This window comes from Lactuca serriola, chromosome 8 (genome assembly GCF_051521515.1).
Source record: "Lactuca serriola cultivar US96UC23 chromosome 8, Lser_US96UC23_V15, whole genome shotgun sequence".
NCBI classification, from domain to species: Eukaryota; Viridiplantae; Streptophyta; class Magnoliopsida; order Asterales; family Asteraceae; genus Lactuca; species Lactuca serriola.
In genome coordinates this window covers 227368079-227381887 of record NC_136415.1, presented here as the reverse complement: position 1 = coordinate 227381887, position 13809 = coordinate 227368079, and the positions used below count along the sequence as shown (strand labels likewise).

The window sequence follows — 13809 nt, the reverse complement described above, 5'->3', positions numbered from 1 at the left end:
ACAGGAGGGACAGACTTCTACTTGAATGGAAACTTGGTGACTTGGGCCTCACAGAAGCAACGAAGTGTGGCATTATCAACCTGTGAAGCTGAGTTTATGGCTGCAACTCAAGTAGCTTGCCAAGCCATATGGCTCAGAAGAATGCTCACTGAAGTAACTGGACAAAAGGTTCCACCTATGTCATTGTTTGTGGATAACAACTCAGCTCTGGATTTGATGAAAAATCCAGTATTTCATGGTCGTAGTAAACACATCAATATAAGATACCATTTCAGTCGTGAATGTGTTGAGGTTGGAGAAATAGTGCAAAGCCATGTTTGTAGTACGGAACAGAAAGCAGACATCCTGACTAAGTCAATGGCGAGGGTAAAATTTGAAGAAATGCGGGATTTGATTGGTGTGAAATCAGTCACAAAACTCTGAATTAGGAAGAGAATGTAGAAGTAATTTAGAGAATTTTAATTATTTTCTTTATGCACGTTCTAATTTGATTAAGTCATAGGAAGAATAAATCAAGGCCATCGTGATGAACCTGGTCTTTAGGAAGTAAGTGGTAGTTTCCTGATTTTCAGCATTCTTTTCTGTTTAAATACCAAGGCACAATGTGCATTGTAATATGCTCTCTCACTACTGAATATACACGAATACATTTTGCCCCATTACTCTATCTTTCTTCTTTAATTGATCGTTGCAAAGGTTTGTGAAAAACCAACAAATATGTTTTCAATTTTTCTTGTGGTGAAGGTAGTAGCGTCTCCTACTGCCATTCCAGATGGCTGAAAAGATCTTGCTTCAGATCAGGTTCTAAAATTGCAAGCGTCTAGGTCCCCAACACTTTCACTTATAGACGACTTGTCAGCAACTGGAGCTGTCGCTTCTGATCTCTCCCCATCAGCTCCTGTTGTATTTTTACCATCACCTTCTGTTGCGGTTTCATCTTTTTCTACTAGGCCGGTTGGTTTTTCAGGCGGGTTTGGTCATATTGAGGGTGTTTGGTTGTCTTAAGATTCAGATTCGCTCACTCATCCTCCTGTTTTTTCAAAAAAAAAAAAAATCATGGGTGATGATAATATTTCAGATGGATCGTTGAATAGGAATTCTTTGTACATTGAAGCTGAATAAACTTTGGATTGGTGGAAAAGATTGGTTTTAATATAGATGGGTGTTACTCTCATTGTAAAAGTGTTATTGAAGGAGAGGTTTTTACTAAAACGTAACAATGAATTGTTTATCTATTATTATACAAGGTGCGGGATCGATGATTGATAAACGGGTTTAGGTTAAAAAATTATGTAATAAACACATAATTAACTTTTTAGCCATTCAAGAAACAAAAGATGGTGAATGTTAATCTAGTCATGGTTCGTTCTTTTTGGGGTAATGTGTCATGTTCTTATTTTTTCTCTCCGCCTCGTGGTGCTTCAGGGGGTATTTTAGTCATTTGGGATTCGAATTATTTTTTCCCAAAATCGAGTTTTTGTTTCTCATTGGTATGTGGTGGTTGAGGGTGTTTGGCTTCCTTCAAGAAGGAATACGATGTTTATTTCAGTGTATGCCCCTCAAGGAGTTAACTGTAAAAGGGTTCTTTGGAACCAGTTATTTGATTTGATAGGTTCTATTTCAGGAGATTGCATAGTTATCGGAGATTTTAATATAGTTCGAGATGACACAAAAAGATTGGGGTCTCATTACCATCCTACTGTAGCTATAAATTTTAATGATTTCATTGACTTTAGAGATACGAATGATGTTCCTATGGGGGTCCTCATTTTGCTTGGAGTGACAAGTAGGGGTCTAAATTTAGTAAATTTGATCGATTTCTGGTCTCCGAGGGTATTATGAGGTTTTTTCCCAATATTACCAGGACGGTTCTTGATAAATAAATCCCTGATCATTGTCCTATTCTGTTGTTGGAGCATTGTGTGGATGACGACCCGACTACTTTTCGGTTTTTTCATTCGTGGTTCATGATGGATACTTTTGATGACATTGTTCGTCATTCTTGGTCTTCTGCTCTAGAAGGGAAGCAGGTGGATAATCCTTGGATTACTTTTATGAAGAAACTTCAACTTCTTAAATCTAATCTTAGGATTTGGAATTCTTCTATCACTACAAAAAAATAACATTTAGTGGCATGTCTTTTTTATGCCACTATAGTATGTTTTTAGTGGCATATTTTATATGCCACTATAAGATTAATAGATCTAATGACACTTAACAATTTATGTCACTAATATTAATATTTTTCAATGGCATAAAATTTTAAAATCCAACTAAAACCTCTATATTTTGTGTCATATATTTTTTATATACCTTTAAAAGGTTTTATTGTGTGATTTTATAGATTTGTTTTGGTGCCACAAAAAAATTAAGTTACTACTTTTTATATTGAAAAAGCAATCATTTTCTCCTTTTACTTCGTAGGCGTTAGAGAGAAGATTCTAATATCTAAACAATCTTTTTCCCCAATCTCGTCTCTCTCTTTTCTCTCAACACCACGAAGCCGCCATTGCCGCTCACTGCTTCCACCTCCAACATCACAACACGACTGTTGCTACACTAAAACATTGTGCACCGGAGATTTAGACTCTGATCAATGAATCTGCCTCTTTTCTCCACTCGAATTCAATTAGTAAATATTTTCTTCACTCCAACCACCGAATTTGGCTCTATTTGTTATTTTTCAGTTTGTGTATCCGAACATTGCCTTCGAGTGCAATAATTTCATAGAAGTAAGTCGTGCCTTTAGTCAATTCCTGATAGTAGTATTTTTTTTTATAAACCTCAACATCTTAGTAGAATTTTTGATCATTAATTGCAATCTTCATCTTTCTAGTTGAAGATGAATCTCATGAGTTATAGAATTTGAAACTTTTGTCTATCAAACATGCTAAGGTCGTAGTTACCTTGGGATAAAACTCATCAGGATCGACTAGTATGAGCTTTCTTTATAACTTTAACTACATAGTAAACATGAATCATGTATTAAGTAAAAGCCATTAATATGTTAACGAGTGTATAATCAGTGGTTTACCTTTTGTGGTATGACAATATATATATATTATGTGTTTGTATCAGGTATCTTCTCTATTACTTCAAGTAGCTCCCTTCGAGAACTAATAATCGAGACCTATAAACGTAAGAATACTAACCGATCACATGTTCAAGATCTCAAAGGCGGTTCCTACAAGGTAATCAATTGTAAGATTTTATTCTTTATCTTCTCTTATTATCATTCCTCTTCTATCACTGGTAATTGATTCCCAACCCCATTCTTTGTCACTAACGAAGGCTGAGAATTGGCATTGCTTCGCGTCCCTCGGCCCTAAACCCTCCCCTCCAGTACTCGTGAAGCCTAGAGATGGTCAAAATCGCATTTAGGCTGAAGTGTATTGTGGATTTCATCTATATTTTAGTTTTAGTTCGTTTCTTATTACATTTGCATCCTCTACCAATGTTCAAAGTTTTTATTTTTTCATAGTTTGTTATTCGAACACTAGTCGAACACCAAGTGTTCGATGAAATTCTTTAGTGAAAAGAACAATGTGTATATGCCCTTTATTCATCACTATTACCACTATTGTAACTTTGTTTTTCTTTTTTTGTTAATTTTGAAGGTGTAGTAGGAATAGAAGGATGTCTCATAGGAAGTTTGAGCACCTTCCACATGGTTCCTATGGACTTTTATCCAAAGAAACGTGTTGCTCTCCATAGAGGGATTTCACCAAAGATGACCCAACCAAACCATGCAAGCTACCTACTTTCTTTGGTTACAAGGATGTGATGACTTATATTATCATAGATGACTTATATTGTCATAAACTTTGATCTTGTCAAGACACTCTTCTTTTCCTAGAATTAAAGAGAGGTCAACAACTATATTTATACAAAAAAGGAAACTAGAGTAGAAAATCCTATTTAGACTATATTACAATCTTCATTTAGTTGACTAAACCTCTTCATATATCTTGTATTCATTTAGTTTTGATGAACACTAATTACCATTGTTTTGTTGTGGTTTTCAAGGGTAATACCAAAGGGTATATTAATGGCTATGGGTATAATAATACTTACTATCTAACTCGTTACAAGCCACTTACAGGTAAATCCTACTTTTTCATCATTAGAGATCTTAGGCTTTTATGACATGAATTTTGACAAAGTGATGAATGTCCTAATTTTTCTTGATAACATCTCTTTTGTGTTGTGGGTAGGTGTAAGAGGCTATGTATCACCACAACTGATAATGAGATAAATGATCAAAGTTCTGAGTTATAATAACTAATATCCCAACTAAAGGAGGTCAATGTGGTCATGCACAAAGTGCTAAAGAACGAAGTTCTACAAAGTGTTGAAGAATAGAGTTATAGGCAAGGTATGCTTCCTGATAAAATAAACACAACTTATTAAAGTTCATTGTAATTTTTTCATAGAATTCTAGTTACCTTTTTGAAGGAATCTCGAACTGAAGATGGAGTTTTTTCAACACAAGCAGCTGGGTCAGCAACTAAGAAAGAATTAAGACAACCAGATGTGTTGAAGAGCCAAGATGGATACAAATAGAAGACATGTAATGTGACCACATGTCTAGATTTTATTCCATGTCTTGACAATATTGGAACCCTTAGAAAAAATCAGACTACACTCAACTATGAACACAGAGAATGTCATTGTCCTGTTGAATCCCCTATATGCCTTGTCCCTCTTCCTCAAGGATATAAGATCCCAATCAGGTGGCCTAGAAGCCAAGACCAGGTAAAAAAGTTTGGCTTCTTTTAATATTTTCTTAAAAAAGTTTGAATTCTATTAGAAAACGGATACCAACATATTGGTATTTCAATATAAGGTCTAGTTGATTGATCGAAAGTTTCCAATAATGTAAATTACTCGTGAATATGATGAAACTTATAATTAGTTTAATTAACCTGAAAAGTCAACCTTCTTAATGATTGGTGGATTTTCATTTTTTAACTCTCAAAGAAATGATCAGGTAAGGTCAATTGTCATGTGTCTATGTCAACAAACTTAATAGTTGATAAAGCAAACTAACAATGGATTGTATATATTAGGCTATAAATGTTATTCGAAAGAAGTATGAAATAGGGAAACAGGAATGCATCAATCTTGAGAAAGAAAAGGTTGGTCATTTGACATATATCTTTTATTCATTGATGTATTTGATCTTTGAATTGTACTTAATTATTTTGATTTATTCTCAGGCTGAAAAAGTAGTTGTAGATATGGAAAAGAAAAGTGAACAAAAGCTTTCAGATTGCAAAGAGAAAGCAAAGTAGGAATTGTTGAAGATTTAGAGAGAATACACTGATTTGGTATGCATGTGGAATGCGATTCAGTTCAAGGGTAATATTAATAGTAACTACATGTTATTCATTCTCATTTTACAGATTAATAAAATTACGGTGGAGAATGAGAAGAAGGAAGAGAGTCTAAAATGTAACCACTCTAAAGAGTTAAAAAGGTGAAACTCCAGGCTGAGAATAAACTCAATGAGGTGGGGTCTGATTCTTGATGAATGCATACATAAGCTATATTATTTATTTTCTAAATATGTTTATTTAACTATATTTTAAACTGCCTTTGTTTGTTTTTGATAGGAAATTGCTACTATTGATTATGAAGTATGACATAACATAATATAATCAACCTAGCATCAAGCATGTGATAGAAATTCATCTGCAATTAAGCTTCAAGTTTCTTTTTTTTAACTTTTTTTTCCGGTTCCATATTTAGACTTATTTAATTCAAAAAGGTAAAAATATTGATGAAAAACAATGAATTTTTTATTATTTTCTATATGCTACAGTTTATCAGTTTTTTATTTATTTTATATTATAGATAATAATTATGTATATATAAGTAGCCTAAATTATAAAATTCTATGAGTATTTATAAGCGTAAAATGTACCACAAAATATTTCTTGTATTACAACAAATAAAAAAGTGACACTAAAGTCTTAAAGTGTGTAGCTAAAAGTAGCATGAACTTTTGAATTGAATCATGATTCAATGGCACAAAATATGTGCCACAAAAAACTTGTATTCTACTATGACAAATAAAAAAATATCACTAAAAGCCTAAAAAACTGCAGCGACGAAAGCTAAAAGTGTCACTAAAGGGTTTTAGTGGGAGCGTTTCTAGTGGCACTTATTATGTGTGCCACGGATTCTCTAAGAAGCCTTTAGTGGCACATTTTGGGTGCCACTAAATGACATATTTTTTGTAGTGTATCCATGATCTTTTGATTGGCAAGTCAAGAGTTTTGAAGGAGGAGATTAAGGTGATTAATGCTTCTCTTATGTTTAATGATGGCATTGCTGAGCTTCATGAACGTAGAGTTTTGGTCCTCAAAGAGTTATTAGAGTTGAAGCATGTTTCGAGGGTTGTCTTAGCCCACAAGGTGAAAGTTCAATGGAGTATTGAGGGTGATGAAAATTCAGGATTTTTTCATGGTGTAATTAATTGGAAGAGGAGGCAGTTAGCTATAAAAGGTGTTATGATTGATAGCGAGTGGGTGGTTGATATGAGAACATTGATAAATGAATTCCAACATTTGTATAGGAGTCTTTTTCAAGGAAAAATGGCAGGCTCACTTCTACCAATTCTTGTTTTTTTATACCTTTTTTGATGCTTAGGCCTGGTCTCTTCAGGCTCATTTTTCTAGTGATGAGATTAAAAGAACTGTATGGGATTGTGGATCAGATAAGGCTCCGGGTCTAGATGGGTTTACTTTTGGTCTCTTGAAGCATCATTGGGATCTTATTTCAGAGGACGTGATAACTTTTGTTCATCATTTTTATATTCATTGCTCATTCCTAATGTATGTAATTCTTCATTTTTCATTGTGATCCCGAAGGTCCGTGATACTATGTCTATTAGGGTCTTTAGGCCTATTAGTTTAATTGGTTGCTAGTATAAAATTTTTTGTAAACTCTCAGATAATATGTTAGAAGAGGTTATTGGTTTGGTGGTGAGTTTGGAGCAATATGCATGAGTCAAAGGTACACAAATTTGTTGGATTAGGTGTCTAATCTCATAACTATAATTGGTATATACTTGACCCGATAGTAGCATGGTCCTTTTGGGTTGCATTCAAAAGTGCAATTTGATAGCATGGATATTTGAGAAAGAGGTTATTTGTGATTTACTAATATATTATAAGAATAATATATTAATTGAGAAATCATATTATTTAATTAGTATTTGTCAAGAATTAAGTTGGAATTATATTAGTGATCAGAAGACACAGATTAAATTTAGAGGGACTGATTAGGTAAATTAGCAATATATATAGTTTGGGCTAATGATCCATGTTGATTAGGGATGGGCTAAATCTATGTGAAAGTCCATGAAGAGTTAGTCCAAAGGGCCTATCATATGGATCATTGGGATACCAAAGGCTTTAGGGTTTTATGTATGAAACCCTAAGGATTCCACACTATAAATTGAACCCCTAGCTTTCTAAAATTGGCCTAAGTGTTCTAAGAAGAAAATCTAGCTGATTTTGGTGCCTCCTAACCTCTCTCTAATAAGTCTCCTTTTGCTTTTGGTGTTTTGTGATACATTAGAGGTATCGCACTTGAGATACTAAGCTCTTAAAAGGCCAAGAACTACAAGCTACAACTAAGAGGTATATATCTAACTAGTTTTTATGTTGTATATCTTCAATTGTATGCTAGCTAGGGTATATGCTTTGGATAAAATGAAATTACATGTATAACTTGAGAAAACTTAGATCAAAAGCATTAGGGTTATATGTGCGCCATAGGGATGTTATAGTGCTCAAAACCCAACAGTGGTATCAGAGCCTAGGGTGTTTTCTCTTATATAGATGCATTGGTTAATTTTTCAAAGCTGAAGAAATTTCATTTTTTGCCTCTGACTGCTGGACTCGACGAGTCCCATATGGGAACTCGACGAGTTGGATCATCTGGTGATGAACTCGATGAGTCCATGCCCTGACTCAACAAGTTGGACGACCTATTGGCAGATTTTTCGAGTTTTTGGCTTGAATTGGATTAGGATCATTACCACAACATATTTTAAATCATAAAATTCAATTTTTATGATATGGTAGTGATTATCCTCATCCAATTAAAAGATAAATTGTCAAATTTTAAGATAATTATTTGATTATATGATAAGTTGATTATTTGTATTATTTGATTTGAATTGTCTTGTTATATGAGTTGAATTGGGTCAAATTAGTAAAAGATAAAATTATATGATTATTTTATTAGTTTAAAAGTTTGATCTAAAAGATTTTGAAGGCTTTCAAAATTTGCCATCAAGTTTGGGAATGTTAAAAGTCTTAATTATGAAATATTAAATTCTAAAACCCTAGTAATTTGAAATTGTTCAAAAGTGCACCTCTTGGTTTTGTAACTTAAAATTTAATTTAATAGCCTTAATTTTGAAGTCTTAAGTTTAGAACCTTGACCTTTTGACTAGTTCAAATCACACCCTTATGATTTTATTAAATTAATTAAGTGCTTAATTAAAAGAGAGAATTAATAAATCCATAATGACATGGTTTACGTTTAATTAAATTTATTAATAGATTAACCCACTTAGTATTTTAAATGTGTAAAATATACCCTTATACAATATAAAATTAAAAGTTTAATATATTATATATGTATAAGTAAAAGGTCAGTCTTACCGTTAGTAGGTCTCATTCACGAAGCTTGTCTATAAGGGGTATGTAAGGAAATTGCCTATAAAATGTGAGATTGAATATGTGTCCACTCTTACCCACCACTCTCTTGACTAGTGGAGTGTCGTTAGCCAAAAGGGTATGATAGGAAATTTAAATCCTCATTAAAAGTATAATAAAATACAAGTAACTAAATGTTTTATAAATTCCCAATCTTAGTTAATGGAGCGTGCGTGATTAACCCATGAAATTGCACATTACACCTTATTGGTCGTTAATGGAGCGCGCGTGATTAACCGGCACACTAATATGGAACTAATGAAGGATGACAGTGGGTAGCTTGTAGGTTATCACATATCAATGGAGCGTGTGTGGTTAACCAACACATTGATTAGGTGATAAATGACTTCGAGAGTACCAAACTAATTTGCATGGTTATCCACACCTTGTTTTTGATCCTCGGTATCCCGGTCACAAACTTGAAGGCATAATCAAGATTAAACATTCCATTAAAAAGTTCAATGAATCTCAAAAAGATCTAGGAGTTTCATTTAAAAACCTAATTCGTTTAAAATTTTGTTTTCGTGGTGGAATTGGTAAATCATCATTTACCTACCGACAAATAGTTTACAATTGGATTACGACATTCCTCTTCTGAATTGTAAATTATTGTGTCGGGTCATAGCCTTAATATCTCATTTGGGTGTTATATTAATGATTGAATCAACTAACTTGAATTTCTTCCTTTTTAAGAGTTGTCTAGTTTTGACAACTATGGTCTTCCCGAATCTTTTGGAAAAAGCTTTCCTCATGAAGATGATGTTCCACGTTTTGATCAAGGAACTGGAAATCATACTTCACTTCCTCCACCTCCTCCAATTATTCTACCTGACCCATGTGTTTGTCGACTTGAAAAGTTCAAGGTCACTCAAGCCCTATTAGCAAGCAAACACGAAGATGGAAAATTTGTATGTGCTCACACCTTGGAGATGAAGTTGCATATTGACAGGATGGGAATGTTTTGTTTTCCCGATAAAGTTGGTTGTTGACTTGGTTCTTTAATCACTTCCTGAGTCGTATGGTCAGTTTGTTAAAGATTACTATATGACAGATCACGACTTGACCCTTATCGATCTTAGATATTTGCTAATTGTTGCTGAATCAACAATGATTTGGCGTACTGGTCAAGAAAATTTGAATGAAATATTTGCATCCCAAATTTCCATGGACCTTAACAATGGAAAAGGTGATAGTCCAGAAATGGTTTCTTTCCTAAGGGAGAGAAATTGGCCATGGTCGAAAAGTTTGATCATAAGAAAAAGGCGGAGTCTGAGATAATCCCATGCGTCATTCCAAAAGAGTCTGTTTGTTTCTATTGTCAAGAGAAGGGGTATTGGATGCGAAGCTGCCATATATTCTTGAAAGATCGCAAGGATGGTAAAGTCAAAATGAATGACTCTACTTCAAGTAAGTCCACTATTTAACTCTATTAAATTACTATTTATAGATTCTTAATACATGATGTGATAAGATTGTATTTTGATGTTTTGTAGGATCAAAGAAAAGAAAGGAAGCTTAAAGGAAGAGTGAGCTGAGTCTGGTCACGAAGAGATAGATTTCGATCGCATGATTCGATGATCAGACTTTTGAGTTGCTGTTTAGGAGTTAAGATAGATTGCTTAAGAGTATTTAGAAACATAGTTTTCATATGTATTTGCATTTTTAGGACAATTTTTTTGCATTTTATAAATAAATAAAGTTTTGATTTTCTCTTATTTATGTTTCCTTGCAATTACATTTGTGAAAATTGTTGTTTGTATGTTTCTATTAATAGCAATGTTGAAAATGGTTTGATTCTTAGTTATATCTACTCTGGCAGTGTCGTAATTTTCTAAGTAAGGAAAGGATTCTCATCGCCCAATTTTTAGTTGGATAGAAATTTGGAATCATGTGATTTGAATTATATGATGTATGAAAATCTTGGTACTTAGGAAAATTAGGACCAATTCCTTATTCACATGTAGAATGTGAGTCAAGTGAAGGACTGAAGATCCTATACATATTAATGTGCATTGGTCAAGTCCGCCACAAAAAACGATAAAGTCTATTCATCATGATTTACTGAAATTCTAGTAAATATGGTTATGCTTACAAGATTAAATGTAATTCTGAATCATTGAAAAAGCTTCAATGTATAAAAAAACGAATAAGAAGAATCCATTGGGTAGAAAGATAAAAGATTTTCCAATCTGAAAGGAAAAGAGATTACTTTAGTATCGTGTTTTATGATCATCCTAATGATTATGGAACCATGTCACAATTGATCCTCTAAGGACACCTTAGTACATTTATATGACTAAGGAGAGGAATCGGGAATTGTTGAAATGGTTAAAATCAAAAGGATGAGTCATACTTCGTTTGAAAATCAGTTCTTAGAGTTATACTCTAGTTACTCCAAGTTATACCTTTAGCAACATGTTTTAAGAAGGTTTATAAAACTCATGAAATGTGGAGTAGAAATGTTTCTTACTCTTGCACATTGGAATTGGTAAGTCGTGATGTCTTGGATAAGACAAAGACCAACTAAGACCAATTAAGTGAAGTGTTTGTCTTGATAAGAACCCGCACTAACTTTTGAATATTTTTTTTGTCAAGGAATGTTTCTTGAGAATAGAATCTTATATGTCAATAGGTAAGTAGGAGTCTTGATGATCTTGAATAGTTTCAAGAACTAATCAAGAATAAACATATTGCTTATCACTAGCACGCGACTTGAGGATTATAAACTATTGTGTTGACATACTCTTGTTTTTTGTGCCATTCCAGTTAAGTTAACTATGTATGTGAGTTCCATGAGTTTCCATTTGATTTCATAAGGCAAATCAACTTGATCAATGAAAGTACATTGACCCATATGGGTGAGCTGCTCAATAACTTGGAAGCAATGGTAAGCTGTTGTGCTATCAAATGGCAAGAAATTAAGATAAGAAAGTTTAATCCATATGAGTTCTGATTTGTCATAAACATTTTCTTATGATAATGGTTGGAAATAACAAATTCACATGGATAGGAACACATACACCATAAAATCTAAGTGGCAAAGGTTTCTCTCCGCTTCATGAAAGGTTTGTAAGGAAACACTTTCACTAAGTAGATTTAAAGAGATAACATTTGTGTTAATTACATTCTCAAATTCGATTATGATTATGACATCCCTCTTCATAGTTCAAATTGTGAGAAATGGCAAATAGTCTGAACATTCAGGACTTACTGTTGTAAGTTCTGAGATGGTTTAGACACACATACCGACTATCTAAGGAAAGGTGTATAAGTTTGAGAAGCGTAGATAAAGTCTTATCGAAGCATCTTGTAGCGGAAATCTGAACTTCGGTATGAAGGTCAATAAATATTGATTTCTAGAAGTCCAGCTGATTTCTGAGTACATGTCAAAGCTAGTGGGAGCATAATAGTTATGCTGGTAAGAACATAATTGTCTTGCTAGTGGGAGCATGATTATTATGTTAAGTGTTGCGAGTAAGCGATGTTGCTTATAGGAAACAAAGTTCTAAATTTGCAAAGTTGCAGAATATGGAAATTGTTTCGCTATAGTAAGGTTTAAGGGGGAGGTTATTTATACTTCATTATGAATCTAAAAGTTTAGATTGAAATTTTAATCAAACATAGTCATGGTCATATATGAATGTCATATTGAAATGTTTCAACATAGGAAATTCTATATATGAGAATATTTTAGCAAAAGACTAGTCAAGTATCATGTCTTTATGTAAGACATTATGAATCGTATCCCATAGGCTTCGGGTATAGGATTGATTGCATATGCTATACTGTTCACGTGTTTTAATTTTCCAAATGCCTTGGGAATTAAGAAGGAAAAAGCAATAGAACTTGATATGACTAAAGTAGTTAAAGAACTGTTAAGGATAATCTAAGGTTCCCTAAGGATTGGTTGCGTGTGAACAGTTTGAAGTATTGTAATGGATGTACCATATTGATATAATTCCGAATAGATGAGAATCTGTTTAGAATGGATAGTCATATGGCAATTATGGAAATGTTTCCATAATGGGAGTTGGACATTAAGAATCTTTGTGTGAGTTAGAAACTTTAATGCAAGAATGATGTTCAAAGAATTCTATTTGAATGCGAGACTTCAATTCTAGGGAATTGTCTTGTAACATCCTCAAATGGAATACTTTGTAATATCATTGGCCAAGTCTCTATGACTTTTGTGTCTAGACATTTGTAACATCCCAAAATTTAAGACCAAAAATTTCTTTTTAATGAAACATTACTTTAAACAAAGACGTCATTCCAAAACATAATCTGAGTATAAGTTTTCAAAATATATGTTTATTATCAGAGTAAACATTCCCAGGCTGACTAATCTATGGTGTGTGCCATGCGATCACCCTGAGCTCCTCCCTCCGCTACCGGAAGTACCTGAAAACAAAACTGAAAACCGTAAGCACGAAGCTTAGTGAGTTCCCCACCTTACCACATACCATGCAAAACCAAATACTTCACATACTGGGCCACATCCGCTATCCTGGGCCTCGCCCTCTACCCCGGGCCTCGCCCGATACAACGGCCCCGCCGCTCCAGGCCCCGCCTGGCTTCGAGCCCCGCTCGGATACAGATCTGTTTCACTTAGGCCTCGCCTGTCACAGGGCCTCGCCTACTAACATATAATAGCACATAAACATATCACATAACATTACATCAACTAAACATATACCAACAACTCTTGCTCTAAGGCCTCGCCTATCTCTGGGCCCCGCCCGTGTCCTGCTACTGATGAGTCATGGAACCTCGTCCATACTCCTACTGATACTGAGATACGGGCCCAGCCCACCCTCACTCCTTTCCTAACTTGGGCCTCGCCCCTGCTCTGCTGCTACTGAGATGTGGAACACCATCCACACTCTGCTATTGGTGAGATACGGGACCTCGCCCACACTCACCTCCCTACCAGGCACATACAAGTATCACACAGATAACAAGTATAAACTATCACATAAACTGCTCCTTGGGCACCCACCCTCTATCATTGGACCTCGTCCGAATATCATACTAGCATACTGTGCCTAGGGCTAACCCCCGGGTCTTCTACTCA

At 34.3% G+C, this 13809-nt stretch overlaps 1 long non-coding RNA gene across 3 annotated transcripts; it reads left to right on the top strand.

Annotated features, from left to right (window-relative positions):
• Positions 1 to 2440: 2440 nt before the first annotated feature.
• On the top strand, positions 2441 to 5797 carry LOC145069224 (uncharacterized). 3 transcript variants are annotated; one of them, XR_013689374.1, is made up of 9 exons: positions 2441 to 2732; positions 3079 to 3191; positions 3618 to 4102; positions 4215 to 4375; positions 4442 to 4755; positions 5070 to 5138; positions 5220 to 5330; positions 5406 to 5512; positions 5616 to 5797. It is a non-coding gene; the product is annotated as an uncharacterized LOC145069224 (long non-coding RNA). The 3 variants fall into 3 exon arrangements; XR_013689373.1 differs by having other exon boundaries at positions 2441 to 2632; positions 4456 to 4755; positions 5616 to 5795; XR_013689372.1 differs by having other exon boundaries at positions 4456 to 4755; positions 5616 to 5795.
• Positions 5798 to 13809: the final 8012 nt, after the last annotated feature.